Here is a 24,161-nt window from a genome sequence, read left to right as displayed (position 1 = left end):
GCTAGCCTGCCTGAAAACAGGCCTAGGGTTGGGCTCTGCAAGTCTGCGGTGAGTGTGTGAGCTCATGAGATCATTTTTTCTAAGACTGAACTCATACCCAAAGATGGGAACATATGTAGCTGTTTTGGGTTGGTTATCCAATATTAAAAATCACATTAAAAACTATATGCATATGTATTTCATGGTCACAATTGATTTTCCATTCTTCAGATTTGCCTTCTTTTCTTTTTTTGGAGGGATTCTAGCATCATATTCTTCTCACAACCTTGAAAAGTCTGTGGAGGCTGTGCTTACGTCCTTGTGAACATGGTTTGGAGTTCTGTTTCAGTTTTGAGTATTTATCAAGTTGACCTAATCATGTGAAAACAGCAGTATATAATTGCCCTAAGACCTGTTCTTTTGTATTTGTTGGCTTTAGAATAAGTTGAAAAGAGCCCAGATGCCTTTAAGAATAAGGAGCTTTCATTGTAACATGCAGATAAATGACATATAGCAGCTAGCAAAGGGTCTCTTGTGTGTTTACAGCACATGCTTCCCCCATTTTGTGGAATAGGGTAGCAATAATCTCTCTAGTCCAAAAGAGCAGTTAGTATTCTCTTCCTGAAGAGACGCCGAGAAGGAACTTCACTCTGCCTATAGATGAAATAGGATAGTAGAGATGTAGCAAAACAGTAAATAGAGAAAATTGCTCAGTTTTTATGTAAATATGTTTGGTTTTTACTCTAATGTAACATATGTAAACCTTCTTTTGTATACTTAAGGGGCATAAAATATTGGTTATTTTGATCAGACGGCTCTTTTATTTTAGACCACACTGCTAATTTAATAATTTTGTGGTTCTCCCAGCTTCCACGCTTTCTTTGTGCCCAACAACGTTCATATTGTGTAGATTCACCTTTACAGAGAACTGCTTTGATTGTCCTCTGATCAGCAAAAATACCCTCATTGAATCACCATTTTCTTCTGTTCTATTCATATCCAAATGCCTTGGCCTGGAAGTGAGCCTCCTTACAGTTTACAATTAGCCTTCAAATCCCTTTCCAGGCTTAGAGTTCATCATCCCCACCTGCCTCCCCCTTGCTCATCTTCATCTCTACTCTAGAAAACCTTACTTTTCCTAGCAGAGCATATTGCAAAGAGAACAGACCTCAGAGTTCAGTAAACCAAAACTGAAATTTCAAGTTCATCACTTGTGACCTCTGAAATCTTCGAAAAAATTGTTTAATATTTATAAAATATCTCTGTGACACCTATCTCTAGGGTGATTGGACTTCCAAATGAGAAAATCCAAAGGAAACACTTTTGAAAACTATAATGTGATATACCATTAATTCACAAAGTGCATCAGAGTACTAATTCCATTTTATCTTCATAGTTTTATATTAAAAAGCAGTTCTATGCTTAACACACGTTTATTCGAATCCCAGCTCCACAATTTACTGGCTGCGGATTTGGGTAACTTAATCTCTTTGTGACTCAGTTTTCTCATTCCTAAGATGGGAATACAAATAATGGCTTCCTCAAAGGGCTCCTGTGAGAAGTTTAGCTAAGAGTTAGTACTAGAAAAAATGCCTAGAAGAGTACCTTCTGCAAAGGTAATACACTATAAGGGTTTGCTGAATAGATAAGCACTGCCTTAAACAAAGTTAAATAGGTTTCTTTACTTTAGGACTTAGCAAATATGCACTGTTGCTTTTCAAAAAAGAATATAATAGAGTTTCTCTAAATTATTTCCTAAAGGAAAATTTATTTTGAAGAGTACCATGGAAAATGTTGTGCTTTACCAATAATTGTTTAATTTCTTCTTAACAAATAGTCCATTTTCCTCATTGCCTATCTTTCTACTAAGGAATGCTATGCACATTGGCAAAGCCTGCTTAATTTGCATAGCATTGGAAATAATCTTGTAAAAGAATTTAATAAACTTTATTTTTTGGAGCAGTTTTAGGTTTACAGCAAAACTGAGCAGAAAATACAGTTTCCATATACCTCCATTTCCACACTCATGCAACCTCCCCAACTATTTTGATTTTCCACACCACAGTGTTACATTTGTTATGATCAATGAACCTACATGGACATGTCATTATCACCCAAAGTCCATAGTTTACATGAGGGTTCACTCTTGGTTTTGTACATTCTGTGGGTTTTTGACAAATGTATAATGACATATATTCACCACTGTCACATCATATAGAGTAGTTTCACTGCCCTAAAAATCCTCCTCTCCTCCCTAACTCCTATAACCACTTAAATTTTTACTCTTTCCATAGCTTTGCCTTTTCCAGAATCTCGTATGGTTGGAATTAGGCAGTATGTAGCTTTCTCAGATTGGCTTCTTTCACACAGTGTATACATTTAAGTTTCCTCCATTTCTTTTTATGGTTCTATAGCTCATTTCTTTTTAGCACTGAGTAATAGTCCATTGTCTGGAAGTACCACAGTTTATTTATCCATTTGCCTATGAAAGACATCTTGAATGCTTCCAAGTTTTGGGAATTATGACTATGGCTACTATAAACAGCCATGTGAAAGTTTTTACACGGACATAAATTTTCAGTTTATTTGGGTAAATACCAAGGAGCATGATTGCTGGATCATATGATAGGAGTATGTTTAGGTTTGTAAGGAACTGCCAAAGTGTCTTCCAAAGTGGCTGTACCATTTTGCATTCCTACCAGTAATGAATGAGAGTTCCTGTGGCTCCACATACTTGCGAACATTTGGTGTTGTCAGTGTTTTGAATTTTGGCTATCGTAATAGGTGTGTAGTGGTATCTCATTGTTGTTTCAGTTTGTAATTCCCAATGACATATGATGTTGGACATCTTTTCCTATGCTAAAACATCTTTTCATTTGGATTTTGATTTACCATGTGTATATCTTCTTTGGTGAGGTATCTGTTTAGGTCTTTGGTCCATTTTTCAATGGAATTGCTCATTTTCTTATTGTTGAATTTTGAGTTCTTTGTATATTTTGTATAACAGTGTTTTATCAGATATTTATTTGTAAATATTTTCTCCCAGTCTGTGTCTTGCCTTCTCATTCTCTTGACAATGTCTTTTATAAGCAGAAGTTTTTAATTTTAATGAATTCCAGCTTATCAATCTTTTTTTCATTGATCATAACTTTGGTGTTGTATCTAAAACTTCGAAAGTCATTGCTATAACCAAGGTCATTCCATTTTTCTCCTATGTTATCTTCTAGGAGTTTTTTAGTTTTCCAATTTACAACTAATTCTATGGTCCATTTTGAGTTCATTTTTGTGAAGAGTGTAAGGTCTGTGTCTAGATTCATTTTTTTTTTTTTTTGCATATGGATGTCCAGTATTTCTAGCATCAATTGTTGAGAAGACTATCTTTGCTCTATTGTATTGCCTTTGCTTCTTTGTCAAAGATCAGTTGACTGTATTTACATAGGTCTATTTCTGAGCTCTCTGTTCTGTCCCATTGCTTCATTTGTGTATTCTTTTGCCAGTACTATACTGTCTTGATTATTGTAGCTTTACAGTAAGTCTTGAAATTGGGTTGTGGCAGCCCTCCAACTTTGTCCCTTTCCAATATTGAGTTGGTTATTCTGGGTTTTTTGCCTCTCTATATAAATTTAAGAATCAGTTTGTTGATATCCACAAAATAACTTGCTGGGATTTTGATTGGGATTGCATTGATCAAGTTGACATCTGGAAATCCATATTGAATTTTCTCTCCATGAATGTGGAATAGCTCTCCATTTATTTAGTTCTTCTTTGAGATCTTTCAGAGTTTTGTAGTTTTCCTTATATAAATCTTGTACATATTTTGTTAGATTTAAACTAAATTTCTCATTTTTTGGGTGCTGATGTAAATGGTAATGTGTTTTTAATTTCAAATTCTGCTTGTTCATATGGGGAAGTTATTAACTTTTTTATGTTAATCTTGTATCCTGCAGCCTTGTTATAATGGCTTTTGAGTTCTAGGGTTTGTTTTTTTGTCACTTCTTTCGGAATTTCTAGATAGATGATTATGTCATCTGCAGACAGAGGGAATTTTATTTCTCCCTTCCCAATCAGTATATCTTTTATTTCCTTTTGTTGTCTTATTACATTAGCTAGGATTTCCAATATTATGTTCAAAAGCAGTGGTGAGAGAGGACAGCTTTGCCTTGTTGCTCATGTTAGTGGGAGAGTTTCAAGTTTCTCACCATTAAGTATGATGCTAGCTGTAGGTTTTTGCAGATGTTCTTTATCAGGTTGAGGAAGTTCCCCTCCGTGATATTGTGATTATTATAATAAAAATATATATATATATTTGGTCTTTCTTCCATTCCTGGCACTAAAACTCTTAGAATTTCATATGATGAGAGCTATAAATTGTCTTTTGTTATGTTAATGCAGAGACTTTTGGAAATCACCTAATGATGACAGCTGGTTCCAGTGGAGCCAGCCATGTGGTTGGAGGCTGGAACTTCAGTCCCCCCTCCCTCTGACTTCCAGGAAGGGGAGGAGGCTGGAGATTGAATCCATCCCCAACGGCTAATGATTTAATTGAATATAATTTCAGAAGCCTCCATAAAAACCCAAAAGGACAGGATTTGGAGAGCTTCCTGGTTGGTGAACATGTGGATGTGCTGGGAGAATGGTGCACTTGGAGAGGGCATGGAAACTCTGTGCTCCTTCCCTCATTCTTTTCCCTGTGCATCTCTTTCATCTCACTGTTTCTGAATTATATCCTTTTATAATAATCTAGTAAGTAAATTGTTACTCTGAGTTCTGTGAGCTGCTCTAGCAAATCAGTTGAACTCAAGGAGGGGATTGTGGGAACCTCCAGTCTATAGCCAGTTGGTCGGAAGCACAGGTAACAATCTGGACTTGCAATTGGCATCTCAAGTGGGGGCAGTCTTGTAGGAATGAGCCCTTAACCTGTGGGATCTGATGTTATCTCCAGGTAGATAGTGTCAGAATTGAGTTGAATTGTAGAACATTCAGCTAGTGTTGGAGAATTGCTTGGTGGTAGAGAAAACACTCACACATTAGAATTGGGTGCAGTATCTTATCCTCTTTTCCTAGTTTACTGAGAGTTTTTATCATGAATGGATGTTGAATTTTCTCCTATGCTTTTTCTGCATCTACTGATATGATCATGTGACTTTTTCTTCTTAAGCCTGTTGAGGTGATGGATTACATAATTGATTTTCAGATATCGAACCAGGTTTGCTTACCTGGGATAAATTCGACTTGGTCATGGTGTATAAATCTTTTTATACAATATTGGATTTTATTTGTTATAATTTTGCTAGAGATTTTTTGGCATCTATGTTCATGGGAGATATTGGTCTATAATTTTATTTTCTTGTAATGTCTTTGTCCAGTTTTGGTATTAGAGCAATTCTGGCCTCATGAGATGAGTTGGGAACTATCCCTCTGCTTCCATCTTTTGGAAGACATTGTAGCGAATTGGTAAAAATTTTTCCTTAAATGTTTGGTAGAATTCATCAGGGAACCTATTTGGGCCTGACGTTTTCTGTTTTGAAGATCAATATGATTACTGATCCAATTTCTTTAATAGCTATAGGACTATTCGGATCATCTATTTCTTCCTGTGTGAATTTTGGTAAGTTGTATGTTTCAAGGAATTAGTCCATTTCATCTAAGTTATCAAATTTGTGGGCATGGAGTTGTTTATAATATTCTTTTTTTATCTTTTTACTATCCATGGGATCTGTAGAGATGTCCCGTTTTTCATTTCTGATATTAGTAAATTTTGTCTTCTCTCACTTTTCTTAGTTAACCTGGCTAGAGGTTTATCTATTTTATTGATCTCTTCAAAGAACCAGCTTTTGATTTTATTTTCTCTATTGATTTTCTATTTAAGTTTCATTGATTTCTGCTCTAATTTTTATTATTTCTTTTACTTACTTTGGATTTAATTTTCTGTCTTTTTAAAAAATTTGCTAAGGTGGAAGCTCAGATAATTGATTTTAGATGTTTCTTCTTTTCTAATGCATGCCTTCAGTGCTACAAATTTCTCTCTAAGCACTTTTTTCACTGCCATAAATTTTGATAAGTTGTGTTTTTATTTTCATTTATTTCAAATTACTTTGGAAAATCTCTTTGACTCTTGTGTTATTTAGAAATGCGTCATTTAATCTCCAAGTATTTTGGGATTTTCCAGCTATTTTTCGGTTCTTGATTTCTAGTTTAATTCCATTGTGATCTGAGAACAGACATTGATTTATACTCTTTTAAATTTGTTAAGATGTGTTTTATGGCCCAGAATATGTTCTATCTTTGTAAATGTTCCATGTGAATTTGAGAGGAATGCGTAATCTGCTGTTGTCAAATGCAGTAGTTTATAGATGTCAATTATATTCAGTTGATTGATGGTGCTGTTGAGTTCAACTATGTTCTTATGGATTTTCAGCTTGCTGGATCTGTCCATTTCTGATAGTGGAGTATTAAAGTCTCCAACTATAATAGCAAATTCATCTATTTTTCTTTGCAGTCTTATCAGTCATTGCCTAATGTATTTTGAAGTGCTGATGTTATGTACATACTTATTAAGGAGTGTTATGTCTTCTTGTAATATTGATCCTTAATCATATAATGTCCTTTGTTATCCCTGATAACTTGCTCTGATGTCTGCTCTGTCTGAAATTAATATAGCTGCTTCTACTTTCTTTTAATCAGTATTATCATGGTATATCTTTCTCCATCTCTTTACTTTTATGTCATAACAGTCTTTATATTTAAAGTGGTTTTTTTCTAGACAACATATAGTTTGGTATTTTTTTAGATCCTCTCTGACAATCTCTGTCTTTTAATTGGTGTATTTAGGTCATTTATGTTTAAAGTAATTATTAATTTAGTAAGAATAATATATTTGTCCTACTTGTTACTGTTTTCTATTTGTTGCCCTTGTTCTTTTTTTCCTATTTTTGTCCTTCACACTTTTTTGCCTTTTGTGGTTTTAATTGAGCCTTTCATATGACACTATTTTCTCTCTTTTCTTGCCATATTAATTCTACTTTATTAAAAAAATTTTTTTAGTGGTTTGCAATGTATATCTATGACTAATCCAAGTCCACTTTCAAATAATACTATACTGTTTCATGGATATAAGTGCCTTGTAATAACAACAATTCCTAATTTCTTCCTCCTGCCCTTATATCATTGCTATCATTCATTTCACTTATACATAAGCATTCATACACATATTTATACATAATCGAATACATTGCTTCTATTATTATTTTGAACAAAATGTTATTTGTTAGATCAATTAAGAATAAGAAAAATAAAAGATTTCATTTTACTTTGCTTATTTCTTCTTCCTGATCCTTCCTTCTTTATGTAGATGGGAGTTTCTGACCTATTTAATTTTCCTTCTTGCTGAAGAACTTCTTTTAACATTTCTTGTAAGGCAGGTCTACTGGCAACAAATTCCCTCAATTTTTATGTGTCTGAGAAATTCTATTTCTTCACTTTTAAAGGACAGTTTCACAGGGTACAGAATTCTAGGTTGGTGGTTTTATTTTCTCTCAACACTTTAAATATTTCACTCCATTCTTCTTGCTTGCATAGTTTCTGAGGAGAAGTTAGATTTAATTCTTACCTTTGCTCCTCTGTAGGTAAGAATTTTTTTCCCTCTGGCTTCTTTCAGGATATTTGCTTTATCTTTGATTTTTTGTAGTTTGAATATGATATGCCTAGGAGTAGTCTTTTGTTTGTTTGTTTTGGGTTTTTTTTTTTTTTTTTTTGTATTTGTCCTATTTGGGGTTCTCTGAGTTTCCTGGATATGTGGCTTGGTGTCTGATATTAATTTGGAGAAATTCTCAGTCATTATTGCTTTGAATATTCTGTTCCTTCCTCTCTTTCTTCTCCTTATGGAATTCCCATTAAGTATATGTAACACTTTTTGTAGTTGTCCTGCAGTTCTTCCGTATTCCATTCTTTTTCTCTTTTTTTTTAGTTTTTTAATGTTTTTAAACAGTTATGGAAGTTTTTATTGTCATATCCTCAAACTCAGAGGTTCATTCCTCAGCCATGTCCAGTCTACTTATGTGCCCTTCAAAAGCATTCTTCATTTCTGATACATTGTTTTTAATCTCTAGCATTTCTTTTTGATTCTTTCTTAGAATGTCCATCTCACTGCTTATTATTAATCTGTTATTTCACGTTGTCTACTCTTACCATTAAAGTCTTTAGCATATTAATTATATGTTTTAAGAAACTTCCTGATAATTGCAACATTCCTGCCATATCTCACTATGAGTCTGATATTTGTTCAGTCTCTTCAAACTATGTTCTTTTTGCCTTTTCATATGCTTTGTATATTAGCATAGACAGGTAGACGTGCTGCATTGAGTTAAAGGAACTATGATAAACAGGCCTTTGGTAAGTGGTAGTGTGGGAGGAGGGGAAGCATCCATAGTTCTATGATTAGGTCTCAGTCTTTTGGTGAGCCAGTGAGCCTGGACGGTGAACTTCACCAGTGCCACACAGCTGTTTCCTGCCACCCCCTACCCCAACCTTTAGGTTGGAAAGGATGGTTAGAGTATGCTGGAGTTTGATATTCCCTTCTCCAGGTAGGTTAGGTTTTGATAAAACCCTATCAGGTTAGTTTCTGGTAAAATAGTTTCTCTTGAGGTCAGGCTTTGTTAAAAAGAACAGAATGCTCTGGGTATTTCAAATGGTTAATTTTCCCACCCTGCTGCCAGAAGAATAAGGGGACTTTTCTTGGATATTCACTATGAGGATCTGGTAGAGCTCCTGGAGGTAAAACTCACAAGAGTGTGGAAGTTCCCCTATGACTGCGTCCCCTGGGAGTTTTTAACTTGCAGACTTGTTCACACTGAGTCTCCAGTGATTTGTCAATTACACTTTAGATTTTTTTTCCTACCCTGGGCTGGTTCCCATGGAGGTTTCTACTGGTAGGTTTCTGCTTTGGTGAGTTCTGATTCTCTGCATCTACCCGTCTGTTTCTCCAATTTTGGGGGCAGCATTTTGCCTTGTGAGCTCACTTCTCTGATGGATCTAAGAAGAGCTTATTTTTTTCTTTGTTTTTTTCAGTTTATTCAACTTTTTACTTGTCATTAGCATGGAGTGGTGACTTCTAACCTCCTTACATGCCAGACTGGAAACCTGAAATAGCCATATCCTTTCTTCATTTAAAAAAATTTAAGATCCAATGGCCTACAAAACTTATCAATGTATTATGCTGAAAACAGGAATGATACCTAACACTATTAGTTGTATTTCTAGATAAGAGGTTTTTTCATTTATTATATATGTTTTATATAGTATTCGAGATTTGGCTAATTTTCTAGTATAATTGTTATTTCTAAAATTACTTTTTGACGTATTTTTATATCTTTAATTTCTCTTTTCTTTGTTTCGGGTATTTTATCCTCATTATTTTTCTGTATTTCAGTTTCTTCTCGAAAGATGGTAGGAATATTCCTCTCATCTTGGCATAATGAGATTAAATATACCTTTTAATTTAAATAATCTTGAAATCAGGTTAAATAATAAATGTTTTTTGTTTCTATTTTTGAAAGATTTCCTTGAAAGATTTCATTAGAGGAAAGTTCAGCCAATTGTGGAATAATATGACATGATATTTTATAATATATAATGCATTAACCTCATTGCTCTATGCTTGTACACTTTAACTACAATCGGTACTACTCTTTTAAGTACATTTTCTAATAGCCATTACCCTAGAGGAAAAAACCCCTGTAATATATGAGACAATTTCAGTATTTCTTTTTTCATTATCTTTTGAAACTTTCATAAGCACCCTTTGCTCAAACTATTGAATAATCTGGTCACTGTAAACATTAGGACCATCTGTAATCTATGCACCTAGTTTTTCTTCTTGGTTTCTTTACTGGTTTTTGAAATAAAATGAACTCATGGAATTTACTCAATTTTGTTAGCAAAATATTTTAGCCAATAAATAGAGCCTGGAAAATTCCTTATGTCATAGAAGTTTTCATTGTGGTCTTTTATCATTTGATTTATCAAGTTAGGAGGTATCAGTTTCATAAACTAATGGAACTTAAAAGAATAATGCCACTTTTATTTAAGAATAAGTTGAGCTTTGAAATTGTATTTTCACTGAAAAAATATGAATAGACCCATTCTAAATCTAAATGGGAAAGGACACATGCTTTATCAGTCTGAAAGTTGCACAGAATCAAATATTCAACATAAGCCCAACCAAAAAAAGAAAAGGTAGCATTGTTCGTTCGTTTTTCTCATGTTCTTGGACATCCCATAAATCTTCGACAGATATTTCTATCTAATTATACCTGAAGATAGATCACGTTGTTGACCCATGTCCTTTAATTATATTTTTGTATTCATTCATAACTTCGCTTTAATAAGTACTGATAAATACACACATAATTGTTTAAGAGAAAATACAATATTTAAAAAATGTACAGCATATAAAATATATAGTTAAAATAGCATTTTCCAGGGTGAGGTAAATATACTGCTGGTAGAATGTGAAAATAATTTTAGAGATAGGCACATGAACCATCTTCTTTTTAACTTTAATTGCTACTTATTTTTATGGGTATGAGAAAAATATAAGTACATCTAAATCTTGATTTCCTTAGAGCTAGAAGGCTATCTTAAGAACAGTGAAACCTTAAAAAGAAAAAGGCTAAGTAAATGATAGTACACATTATGCAAAGGTATGACAAAAAGATCAGTGAAATGCAGAAGTTTGGAGAACAGTGCATTAGGAGTCAACAGCAGCATTACAATAACATTTTATTTTTATAATATGATTAATTTCAGTAGCCTGTCTTCCTAGTGTATTTGGTTATAATTTAAGTCTCCAAAATTGGATTGATATTTATTAACTCAGTTCAGATTCAGGTAAAACTCACAAAACTCATGACTGTCATACAAGGAGTGAAAGAAAACAAAAATCACTAACTTATATTTATTTGATGAAGCAATTTTTGTGGAAGTGCTTTGCAACCTCAAACTTATTGTACACAAAAAAGGAATGAAGGCCCATACTATGACTTATTCTGGAGGTTATGTATAGACATAACGCTTTAACTGTCTAGTGATTGATCTCTCCACTCTAATTCCCTCTGAAATGAAATCATTTGTCTTAGTGCTGCTGAATCTCATCAATACCTTCCTACCTTCACTATATAACACATATCTTAAAAATTGTGACACTTTGTAACACAATTTTAGAGACAATCAATAAATTTATGGTATACTTTTAGCAAAAATAATACAGTGGGTGGTCTGGAAAAAAAGATGTTTAGGGGTAGAATACATACATGTTATTCACACAACAGTCTTTTACAATTATACAAATTCTCCCATGTTCTCTATTATCCTTCTTTCTTATAGTAATTCAGCTTAATGGTCTATCTGTTCACTTTTTAAAAAGTTTATTGTCATCCATTAACATTCATTTGAATATTAACTTGTGATATGAAGAAATATTGTAGTATTGTAATGGAAACAACTCTGAAGTTTGAGTGCCAAGACTTTTTATTTAATCTTTGTAAAGTAATTTGATCATTCTTGGAAAGGAGTGGATTATTTAAGAGAAGGCCATGCCCAAAATTTTAGTGCTTGAAGAAGAAAGTCACTTGATGTAAGCTCAAAACTTTCACTTGGTAAATGTTTGCACCTTTGGTATGGAATCTGTGCCTTTCTCCCACCACAGGCGATATCTTAATTATCTCTTTGACTTCCCAGATGGCACTGGAATATGTTCTTCAGATTCCCTGGGTTCTGTGGGTTCCTTCATCACATGTTGTGTGGTGAATACACTTATAAATAAAGAAATGCAAAATCTACAAGAGAATTAATTTTCTTCTTAATGACAAAACATGAAATGATTTACTTCTTAACCTAAGGGCAGTTTCCATTTCATAAATAATAGCCATTTAAAGATGAAAGACCTCTTAAGGATAACCTTTAACTAGTTTCCTGAGTGATCAATTTTTAAAACTTTAAGCAGTTGTTTTTTGCCACTTGATAAAATATGCAACACATCTGTGTCTCACATATATTATCTGGAAGTAAAGGAGGAGCAGAAAGGAAAAAGAGAGGAGTGGGAGAAATTTGTCTTAGGGAAGAATAGTCTTAGTATAAAAATACATATATATGTACACATATATGTATGTATATGTACATAAAATATATACATATATATATATTTTGTCAGAAAGATGTGGACCTCTATACACAGTTGGAAAAAAGAGAAGCTCAGTTGATCTGCAACAGAAAGAATAGCGTTATTTGTGCATGTGGCAAGACCAGATAAGAAGAAAGTGGTCCAAGTTAAAGAGAGAGGCACATAATTCCTCAGCAGCTGAGGTTATATAACATCAAATTTTAGATTGTTAGAGGTTCTACCTTATGATGTAAAATTCCATCATTGCCTCTTGTTTTTGGTGGTGCTAAGGAGAGAGAAGGGGAGGGACTCCATCCGGGATGATATGGTATAGACAAGGGATAGTGCTTCTAGGAGGTGAAATGCAGAACATAATTGAAGGATTGAGTTGAGTAATTGTCTGCTTCTGGCAATATGATGGACTAGATGTCCTGGAGCACGCTCCTGCTGTAGAACGGCTGGAGTCCACATAGACCACACTTTTGTTTTTCCTCAAGGACCATCCTCTACCATCGCCTCTGAAAACAGACAAACAAACACAAACAAACCAAAGTGTACAGGTCTAGAGCTCAGGAAAGTATGCCCTGAGAGACAGGAGGCAGCTGCTCGAAGAAGCACTGCCATGCAGATAAATGCTCTGAGTCCGCTGTGGGCAGGAGATCGGAGCCTAGGACTCCCGTGTCCACTTGAGAGGGCGACTGAAATTGTGCCAAGTCTGTGGCACCCTCTGGCTATGAGGAGAAGTAGGAAAAACATCCCCACTGTAGGCCTTCAGGATTCCCATAGATTTTTAAGTTTGAAGAAGTCACGAAGATCGCCAAGCACACGAGACAAGCTGCTATGTATGCATCAGCAGAAACAATTAGTGACAGATTTAGATTCCCAGAATATAGAGTTATAGAATATCCCAGATTTAGATATTAGATGTGCTACAATCAAAATATAGATAAGCTATGTATGAAATATTTAAATAAATAAAGAATGGAATCACAAAGTTGGGCAATCAACAAAAATGGAATTTTGAAACGAAAATTGTAATTGAAACAATTGAAAACACTTAAATGGAAGCATTAAGCAGTATATTAGAACTAATGAATAGGAAAATATATCTGATGAAATTCTTAATTCTTTACTTGTGAATGTTTCCCTAATTCTAATTATTATGCTTTTATGTTTATTTCTAGATTTACCTACAGTATTTATTGCCTCTATGAAAGTTAAGATTTAGCAAAATATTATTCCTTGTCTTTACAATTCATCATATACTAATTTGATAGTCTAATGATTAGGGTTTTTTTATTGTTTACCATTGCAACTTTAAGTAATGTGCTACATCTCATTCTATTCGTTCCAATCCAAACCTCAGTCTTCTTCTGTGTAGGATGAAGAAAATTTTTCCTTTATACATTCCACCCTCTCTATATTTTACCTCTGTTAACTATACTTTTATTTTTGTATCACATAAGATTGCCCCATCAAACCCATGGCTAATGGCTGGAGAGGGAGAGTGGCCACGTGTTTCTTGTCTCTCTCCTGAGAGCAAGGCTACTTTTCACAAGGAACCTCTGGAGAATTTCTCTTTGAATTTTATGTGTCTAAATTTTTACATGCTCATCCCTGAATCTATCCTTTAACTAGTGGGTTGCCATAAGTCGATGGGTAATGGTACAGTTTCTCATGTTGTCTCGGACTAGCCCAGCTGAGGTTGCTCCACAATGGGAAAGGGTTATTGCTGTGAGACTCGCAGTGATTCTAGTCGCCAGATAACATATTGGCAAGAAGATGGTGAGTAGAAAGAATACTTGGGAACAGACAAAGAGCCTGTCTGGGTATTTCTAACTAAAGGTCCCGAATATTCCCCACATAGTGACTCATTTAAAGCAGTTTGACCTTTAAGTGCATGTATATAAGTTTTCATATTCCCAAGGCCTCCATCCAATCTTCATCAATAGGAATCCAAAGCGCCTCTTCTTTTGCTTCCTGCATTTGAGTCACACTGTGCAAATTTTGACCTGTTTACTCTAGTTTTATTTTTGTTCCTTTGTATGTGGTATGTTTTCTTTCCCTGGAAACTTGTAGAATCTTTTCGTTTTCCTTAGCATCCTCAAAGTACACAAGGCTGTATCCAGGTCTAGATATTTTATTAATTAGCACTCAGGGAGTGGGCCCTATATGGCATGTTTTTATATGAATTTTTGTAATTTCTTTCTCGCTAATTCCTTTTTATGGATTTGTTGTTAGTCAGGTACTGAACCTTTTGATTGGTCCTTTACATCATATATTCTCATATTTCTCATCTTCTTGTCTTTTGAAATGTATCTTGAGACTTTTTTGCATTTTACATCATAGATTTTTTATTGAATTATTTTAGTGGTTATATATTTTAATTTCCAAGAGATTTTTCGTGTTCTCTTTTATTGCTTTTTCATAACTTCCAGATCTTGCTTTACAAATCCAAATTTTTCTTGTATCTCTATAAGAGATCCATTAAGGAATTTTTAAATATTTTCTTTGGTCCCCAAATTATTTTGATTCTCCTGAGTCCCATTATCTACTTTTGACTTGCTCTTTCATCTCTCCTTATGTTGGAAGATACTAGTGTCCATTTCTATTGAAAGTTGAAGAGCAAGATTGACTTTTCCAGGTGGTTCTGGAATTTCTCTGCTCTCTATTTCCTGATAGGACACTGGAGTAGGAGGAATAATGGGTGTGGAACTGTTTTCATGGGTGAAATAAGTCCACCGTCAGGTTCTCTTTTGGGGGAGAGGATAGGATGACAGCTTTCTGGTTATGGGCCCCACGTGTAAATCTATGGTAACAATGACAATTCTAAAGCTAGAGCTTCCCTCCCTCATGTTTAAAAAACAATTTATAGAAAACATATTTGCTTTTTTGCCTGGGGATAAGCACTGCTTTGCTTGCTGCTCTGAGAATGAAACAGGACTGAACCAGCAGTGCCTTGTGTCTTCAGCCACTCCCACCCTTTCTATCCCTCTGTCATACCAGCTGGCTCTGAGGTGGGATCTTCTCCTGGGTTCCAGTGGGCACGTACTCTCATCTTAGATGCAGCCCCTCACAGCATATTCTGGGATGCAGTTTCCTCTTTATTTCATCAGAGGGCACACTTTTATTTGCTTGCTTTCTTCCAGAAATATGTTGAGATTTTGTATTTGCTTGCTGAATCTCTTTCACACTTTCCTGGTTGACTTCTTACAGTTGCAAACTGTCTTTCTATGGAGCCTGGAGAGGCTGACAAGTACACTCAGTGCAACAGATATTTATTGTTCTTTGTCCTTGTGTCAGACACTATTCCATAAACAAGGGACTGAAGTAAACTGTGCGTTTACTTCTAAAATATGTCCTAGCCTCATGAGCTTACAATGGGTAGGCGGGTAGTGGTGAGATCAGGGAGCAGTTGTTTTTTTAAACGAAAAATTACCAGAAGGAGTAACAAGTGATTTGAAAGAGGAAATACAATGTGCTTCAAAGTTATCCAACATGGACAGGGGCATCTGCCCCTTTCCTTAAGAAAGGAAAGATGATCATGAGAAAGGTAGGTCAAAATATGATTCAACGGCAAAGAGGGACAACTACAGTGCTGCCAGCAGAAGCAGAGGATAGGCAGTTTGCTATATATTGGGAGAAGTAGAAAAAAATTGACTGCACCATGAATGCATGAGACTAGAAAGGCAAAGGGCCCAGCTGGTGTAGTCAGTTTTGTTAAAGGTTTTGCCTGTTATCCCAAGAGTAATAGAAAGCCTTTGAAAGCTTGTAATATGTGGAGTAACAAGAAGCAATTTAGAAAGCTCACTCTGTTGACATCATGAAGAGTGAGTTGCAGGGAAAAGAGCCTCGTTATATGGAGGTCAGTTAGGGAAGATTCAGGAGGTTCCTGTGGGAGCCCTGGCCTAGGATCTTGGCAGCGGTGATGAAACCAAACAGAAGGATTAGATAGATATTTAGGGGGCAGATTCAATAGAGCTTTGTGACTTTTGGATATGAGAAATAAGGGGAAAGAAGGATTCAAAGACGATCCTCAGTCAGGCTGTGCCATCTCAGAGTTTAGAGTGAAACCTGGAAGGGGGGCAGGTGTGCGGGGAAAGTGCAGTGCAGATGATTTGCTCAGTGTGGAACATGGTGAACTCAGCTGAAACTAGAGTCAGCAAGAGAGAGAAAGAAAAGCTGGTAAAAATTACTGAGGTCTGGGGGTCAGGTCCAGCACCATTGGTGCTGAGATTCTAGGGGCTGGCCTGGTGGTGCAGCAGTTAAGTGCCCACGTTCTGCTTCTTGGCAGCCCAGGGTTCGCCGGTTGGGATCCCAGGTGCGGACATGGCACTGCTTGGCAAATGCCATGCTGTGGTAGGTGTCCCACATATAAAGTAGAGGAAGATGGGCATGGATGTTAGCTCAGGGCCAGCCTTCCTCAGCAAAAAGAGGATTGGCAGTAGTTAGCTCAAGGCTAATCTTCCTCAAAAAAAAAAAAAAAAAAAAGATTCTTAACTGAGTTGCCCTTCATGTGGAAAGCTAAAACATTTTCTTTTTTTTTTTATCAAGGATCAAAAACTATCTGCATAACTCTAACTAAACCCATAATGAATAAAATGCTTTCTAAAAAAGTGACTGTTTTAATAGAAATTAGAAAAATAAGTTATTTTTGAAATAAGAATTCAAAATTTAAAAATGTTGCTATTTTGAATTCAAGAGATGTAGAAAGATAAAGAGATAGATGGATAGTAGGGCAAAGTTTCTAAAAAAGCATATCAGAGAGATTTTTAGTGGTGATGGCCCAGTTTCTTTGAGGTTTTCTTAAATTGTTTCTAGGGAAATGTGGACCATTTATTTCTTCTGACATTTCTTTGTATATATTTAGCTCAAATATGGAATGATGAGCTTTTCTTAAGGTGACTGGGAGAATTGGAAAACCTATGGGAAGAAATTAAGGAGTTAAAGTGAGCAAAAATAGCTAAACATTTATTGAGTGCAAACCATGTGCCAGATCCTGTTCTAGGTGTTTCCCATGTGTAAAATAACCTAATCCTCATACAGTAAGATAGGTGCTATTATTACCTCTTTTCGCTAAGGAGGACACTGAGGCACAAAGCAATTAAGTAACTTTCTCAATTTCACACATTTAGGAATTGGTGGAATTAGGATTTAAGCCTTAACAATCTGACTCTGGAGCCCACTCACTTATCCATCACATGATATAGGTTTTATATAAACATATAAATGTCTATATATGACATAGTCATAAATAGAATATATGCAACCAGATAACTTGTCCCCGGTCTGTACATGTAGAACCCCCGGATAAAATAGTCAAATGCTTAACCGAATGTGCAAGTGCTTTCACTAATGCACCACAAAAATCAAGTTAATGTATATGACTTTTCTATGCTGTGAGTATATACATCTAAAGTAACATACCCTAAGTTGTGAACGATGATGGACAGAATGGGAAACCCATCAAATTTCTGTATACACTATGTATTTCCTTGATGAAGAAAGAAGGGAAAAATAATTAAATTATTGGTCAGAGAATTTTCAGGACAGGACAAGAAAATGACATTATCGTGTTCCAAAAGTCCCTAGATACAGCAAGAGTGGAAGCAGAGTGACCTTAGCGTGACAGAAGAGGAATTTTGAAAACTGTTATTTGGGATTTTCACGTGTGAGTTGCTCATAATACGGGCAACGCTCAGCACTGCTATGCCCATTTTTATATTAATCCCTTTAACACGATTGGATGTGAATACAATCATAACTTGTCTAAATAAATATACATGGCCCAATTTTGAATTTTTTCAACAACTACAGAAAATTTCAGACGAAAATATCTGTGTGCATATTTTCAAGAAAAATGTAAAGTCATCTAATGCTGCCTATGGCAGTTTTCAAAGTATGAAGATAAATAAGGATTTAATTTTCTCACTTGAATATTTTCCTAATTTGATGAACAAGCTGAAAAAGTAGAAATGACAGCCATTTAAATGATCTTCCAGAGAAGCTTAAAGGGGGCCTCACAATCTTATTTTCTCTTGATGACAGCTCTGTGTATGTGTACCCAGGCACAGATAGATTTTGTCATTAAAGTTAAAGCATTTGAATGTTGACTTAGATTCAGCCATCCCATAGCTGTGAAGAAAAGGATGAACTGAATCATAGACCCTGGGGAAAACTTAAGCAGAGGGTATAATTCATAGCCTCCAGGAGACAAAATCTATTTATGTAAAAGTATAAAAATAGATATCATGAGTGTAAAAATACCACAAATGGGAAAAAAAAATTCTAGACTCTAGTAGAGGCAAAGGTTTGACCTAAAAGAATTGGGTGTACTTAAGTATGCCTCATGTTTCTAATAGAATTTTGTCGTTCGGTTTTGACTTAAAGTCAGTGATAGGAAAAAAATGTTTAAATGAAATATCAAATCACGCACATGTGACTCACAGAGAAGAACAAACAGGACAGACATTTGTCAGTGCTAAACAGCTTCCTGATACTTGTTATCTAGACAGTGTGCAGTTACCAGTTGAAGGTTTTCAAAAAATTAAAATATTAAAAGTAATTTTAATAACTATAACCAGTTCATGATTACCATAGATGTGCAAAAGTGTTTATATTATTGTCTTGAATGGTATTGTTAAGAAACACTCTCCTACCCGGAAAATTGATGAGTGGATGGACGGATATGCACTTTTGTTTTCAGAGGCAACGTATTAACAGGATTGATTCCTATGCCCTTTGGCTAGTGGCTAGTGTTTATGTGCAACTGGATAGCTTCTTCCTGGTCCGTACATAAATAGTGGAATCACGGGATAGAATAGTCAAATACCTGACTGAATTGTACAAGTGTTTTCCTTAGTGCACCACAAAAACCAAATTGACTAAAAACCATTTCTTGTAGTTACTTAGCGTGAGAATAAAGGCAGCCTTAAGTTCAAATTACGTTTAAATTTCTTCTCCAGAATTGTTTTTTCACTTTGAGTTGCACAAGGTAGCACAGAAACTTAGTCAGTTTATTCATATTCATTTTGTGGCACATAAAAATTATATGAAATTCAACTTTCAGTGTCCATAAATAAAGTTTTATTGAAATACAATCCCACCCATTAGTTTATGCATTGTCTATTGCTGCTCTTATGCTACAATGACAGAATTGGAGTGCCAGAGACCCTGTTTCCCGTAAAGCTGAAAATATTTACTATCTGGGCCTCTACAGGACAATTTTACTGATCTATGAACTAGAGAACTGACTTAAGGTAACTAGTCTCTAATAGCCCTCAGTGGTGGTGTCTCCACTCATTTCAAATAGCCAGGAAAAAGAGTCTCATAAACTCAACTAAACTTGGATCACGTTTCCGTCTCCTGACCTGTGATCACAGCTGGGGACACTGGTTTATAATTGGACTACCTTGTTTTGTGTGTCTAAAGCAATGGAATCTGTTACAAACAGAGGAGAGGACCAGCAAGGAAAGCCTCTAAGCAAACAGAAGCAACGGTCATTTCAACACGACGATCAAATTATCTTTGCTGTGTTTTCTCTCAGTTCTTTATTAATGTAGCTTATATTTCAATAAATCAACAAGCACTTTCTAAGTATCTATTTTATACATTCCTTTCACCAGCTCAGGCACCAGATAGACATGAAACAGTTCCTACCTTTGAGAGTTTCATAGTCCTAAAGGAAGACAGTTATTCAAGAGGACGAATAAAATACTATGTGATAAGTACTGTGGAGGAGACATAAACTAAGTGGAAGATGGGCAAACACAAAGGCAGAAACACCTGAATTCACTTAGAACTCTAGGGATGTTATAAAGAACAGGCGGATTTTGAGCTGTATCTTTAAGGGTGATAGTCCAATTATTATTACTATGAAACAACCCCCAAACTTAACAGCTTAAAACAATCATTTATTTTACTCATGAATCTGTATTTTGTGCAGTACTTCATAGAAACAAATTATATGGGCTCAATTAGGGCAGCTCAAATAGTGACTAGTGGACCTACTTTCAAGGTGACTCACTCACTGTATGGCTAGTTGATGCCCGCTGTCGCCTGAAAGGTCCGTGGGTCTTCTACGAATGACTTTCTCCACAGGCTGCATGGCCTTCCTCATAGCATGGTAGTTGGGTTCTAAGGTTTGAACTAAACAAGGTGGAGGTACATAGCATTTTTATGACCTAGCTTGAATTCACATTTTGTCGCCTGTGCCATACACTTTTGGTTGAGGCAGTCAAAAAGTCCCACTCAGGCTCAGGAAGAGACATAGACATTAACTCTTGATGGAGAAGCTGTGACGTTCTAGAGGAGCGTTGGGGGTTTGAGATAGTTTTACGTCAGTCTTTGAAAAATAGTATCTGCCACTGAGGAGAAGAAATTTGAAAAACTGAAAAGATAGGAAATATCAATAGAAGATGTAGAAATGCATAAAAGAAAGGATTTGTGAAGGGGTTAGCATATTTAAGGAACATCAAATTTTCAGTGCGTTTAGAATATATATATGAAGCAGGGTAGGAGAAAAGAGTAACTCGCTAGAAAGACGCAATGAAAATAGATTAAGAAACAATTGCAATGATCTTGTATACCAAACCATGACAAAGAATTTGGATTCTATCTTGGCTGGTTGTTTTATAGCAATTAATAGTTGAAACATAATCCTTAAAGATGCAGCTCAAAATTCACCTGTTCTTTCTAACATACCTGAAGTTCCGAGTGTAAATCCAGCTGTTGCTTCTTTGTCTTTGTACCCCTATTACTTGGTTTACATTTCTTTTGCAGTACTTATCACATTGTATTCTATTTCTCCTTTTGAATGACTGTCTTCTTCACGCAACTATAAGAGCAAACCTACAGAAGTATTTAAAGAGTAGGACTGTATTATCAGGTTTGTTTCCTAATGAACTTCTAGTTAGAAATATAAACATGAATATAAATATAACCATATTTTATAATGTGAACTTTTACTGATATGCTGTACTCATGCCACTATACTGTAACTTCATTTTTTTTTTCAAGTTATCATGAGTTGAATGTATGACCAACCTGGAATTTTTCTGTGATCAAATGGAAATATTTCTTTCTAAACACACAAACCACAAATCACAAACTTGAAATGTCAAATTTTGCAAGTAAAGCCTTGTGACTGTTTATTACCAGCTTTGGTCTAAGAGTTTGCAGGTCTCAGAAAGACACTTGCTCCTGGTATGACCTTTTACTTTGCCAGAATCATTAATATAGCTTAGCAACTTATTTGATCATAATTTTGAAATCTGTGCTTTTTTTAACTTAAAATTTTTTGCTAATTTTTTTCATACCATACAGCTTGAAGCTAAAGTTAGAATATTCAAGTATTTCTGGGGTAACTGCATGAGTGTTAAATTACTGTGTAAGAAATTACCGCAGACATAGCTGCTTCATTAGCTCATAGTTTTGTAGGTCAGAAGTCTGGGTATAGTGTACTCCAGGTCTTATAAGGCTGAAATCAAGTTGGCTAGTGCTGTAATCTCATCTGGATGTCAGGGTTCTCATCCAAGATAACATAGTTGTGGCAGAATTCAGTGCCTCGTGGGTGTAAGACTGAGGTCCCAATTTCCTTATTGGCTGTCAGCCAGGTGCTGCTCTCAACAGCTAGAGTCCGACTGCTTTCTGTGTCACATTGCTCCATCTTACAAGGAATGGAAAATATCTCTTGTATCTTGTATATATTCCTGTCAAACTGCAAATCTCTTTCCTCAGGAAGAGCCCAGTTCCTTTGAAGAGCTCCCTTGATTAAGTTGGATCCATCCCAGTTAGTCTCTCTTTCATAAAGCCAACTATGCCATATAACATAACCTAATCAGGAGAGTGAAATCCATCATAGTCACAGTTCCCAGGGGTCAGGAATCTTGGGGGACAGGTGTTCAAAATGGGACACTTTTGAGTGTGAAAGTAGGCACTATTACTTTAATAATTACACGGAGACAATAGGGGAAATGGGCAGTCTTGGGAAAAACAGGATTATGTTTATACTTAATTATTTCCTTTGCTTTTATCTTTCATTAACTCCAAGTCCACATATTCACTTTCCAACTCCTTTCTATTCTCTATTTTCAAATTTATTATTTAATATTTTAAAGAAGCAAAAAAGTGCATGCAATGTATAAGATATGAATCATAAAAACTTTAAAACCATGAATCCAACATTTGACCTAAGACTTTAAATATATCAATACCATAGTGTCTGCTTTTAGGCTCCTCCTTTGTCCCATTGCCCTGCTCCTTCTCTTTGTTCTACCGTTATCTCCAGCTTCTGCTGGAGCTTGACGGGTTTCATATTAGATTCAATCTTCAGTTGTCTGAGAGAAGAGGCCACTGTGTGTGGAGGTACTGGATGGTAAAGTCACCAAGGTACAGAATATTTTTCCCCATGTCTACTGTAGTAGCTTAAAGTTAGCATGGCACTGACCCCTAAACCCTTCAAAATGAAAAGTCATTGTCATTTGGAGTCACCTGCAATAGTGCCCCTTTGTAACTCAACTGTATTTAACTGGCCATTTGCCACCTAGATGTGAACTCTGTTGACAAGCTGCTTTCATCTCAAGGCACTGCTGGCACTGATCAGGGTCCTTTAGTTCTCCTCCCCGGTCCTTCTTTCATATGTTTCTTCCACAGTCATCCGTATCTCATAGCCTCTGCTGCTGTGAAATTGTTCCCACTAAATTCCCAGAGGAATCCTTCCTTGGATTGTTTTGAGTTATAAGCATATGGATACTTCCCATAGTGCAAACTCATTTGCATCATATTGTGTACAAAAGCATCTAGATGTCTGGCCTAGTGACATCAGCAATATATGTTTTAACAAATTCTCATATTTCTTTGCTACCTAGAATTCTGGCCTCAAAAGGAGGGGGGTCAAAGTAGTTCTAGTTAACCAAACATTCTCTTGTATTCAAATCTTTGTCTTGATATGTGTTTTTACAGGACTGGGGCCTTGCCTAGCTAATATCATGCCTTTTTCTTATTCTTGACTACATAGCCTGGGGATCTACTACTTATTGGTACAATATCCAGATACTGGTACCCATCTTCTTGCAGTCAGGGCACTCTTTGATCCTGGCCTTTGTATGCCAGCTGCCTTATGAATACTGCATTTTTTTCTGTGCTTTTCAGGATGAGCAACTCAATCTCTGCCTTCTGGTGCCTGCCTACTACCACTGCACATCTATTTTAGACCCCTGGCTCTCTGTAGAGAACTGGACCATGTCTGCTTGTAATTCCAGAAGTGAGACAGAATGGGAGCTATATCAAATTATGTGAAATAAAATATTGAATTTTATATGTTGATAAGGTGAGTCAACAAAAATATATGGTATTTCTATATGAAGCATGCACTGTTCTAGACAATATTAGTGAATTTAATCTGTCAGCCTCTTACCATGGTTTGTCTTTCTCTCTTCCATTAAAAATCTCAATCTTGCCTATACTTTCATTCAGACAGTTTCCATAGTACAATCTCTTTAATCAAATTGCAATTTCTCTATCTTCACTGTTTATTCCTAAAGAAAATAAACTCCTTATCTGAGATCTGATTAATAAGCTCATTATAATGTTCACAATATGGCTTAAATACTTTACCCCAATTTTATAATTAAGCTAACTTCTTTTTCAATTTGAAGTTCTCATCTAACATCTCTCTTTCTCGTGGTTGAATTATAACAAATTATCAGTACTTGGCAAAATGTTAAGAGCTCATGTATGTATCAGCTCCTATTAATCTTGTATTGCCTTTGAATTCACGTGCTATAAATGGCTTCCATCACGTAGGCCTTGCTAAACAGCTGCCTTTATTCCCTTTGAAGTGCAGCTTCCTAAAGATGCTCTTCCTGGTCTTCCTTCCCTTCCAGCAGTCTCATAGACTTTCTTACTTTCACTCTTCAGTCTTTTGTTCCATCCTGTAGTCTTGCAAATGACTAAGTAGATAGACTTACAGATGTGATCTCTTTCCTTTTTCACCTCACTTTGCTCCCTTCCTTCGGGCCTCCCT

Source organism: Equus asinus, chromosome 3 (assembly GCF_041296235.1).
Source record: "Equus asinus isolate D_3611 breed Donkey chromosome 3, EquAss-T2T_v2, whole genome shotgun sequence".
NCBI classification, from domain to species: Eukaryota; Metazoa; Chordata; class Mammalia; order Perissodactyla; family Equidae; genus Equus; species Equus asinus.
This window is presented reverse-complemented; position numbering follows the sequence as displayed.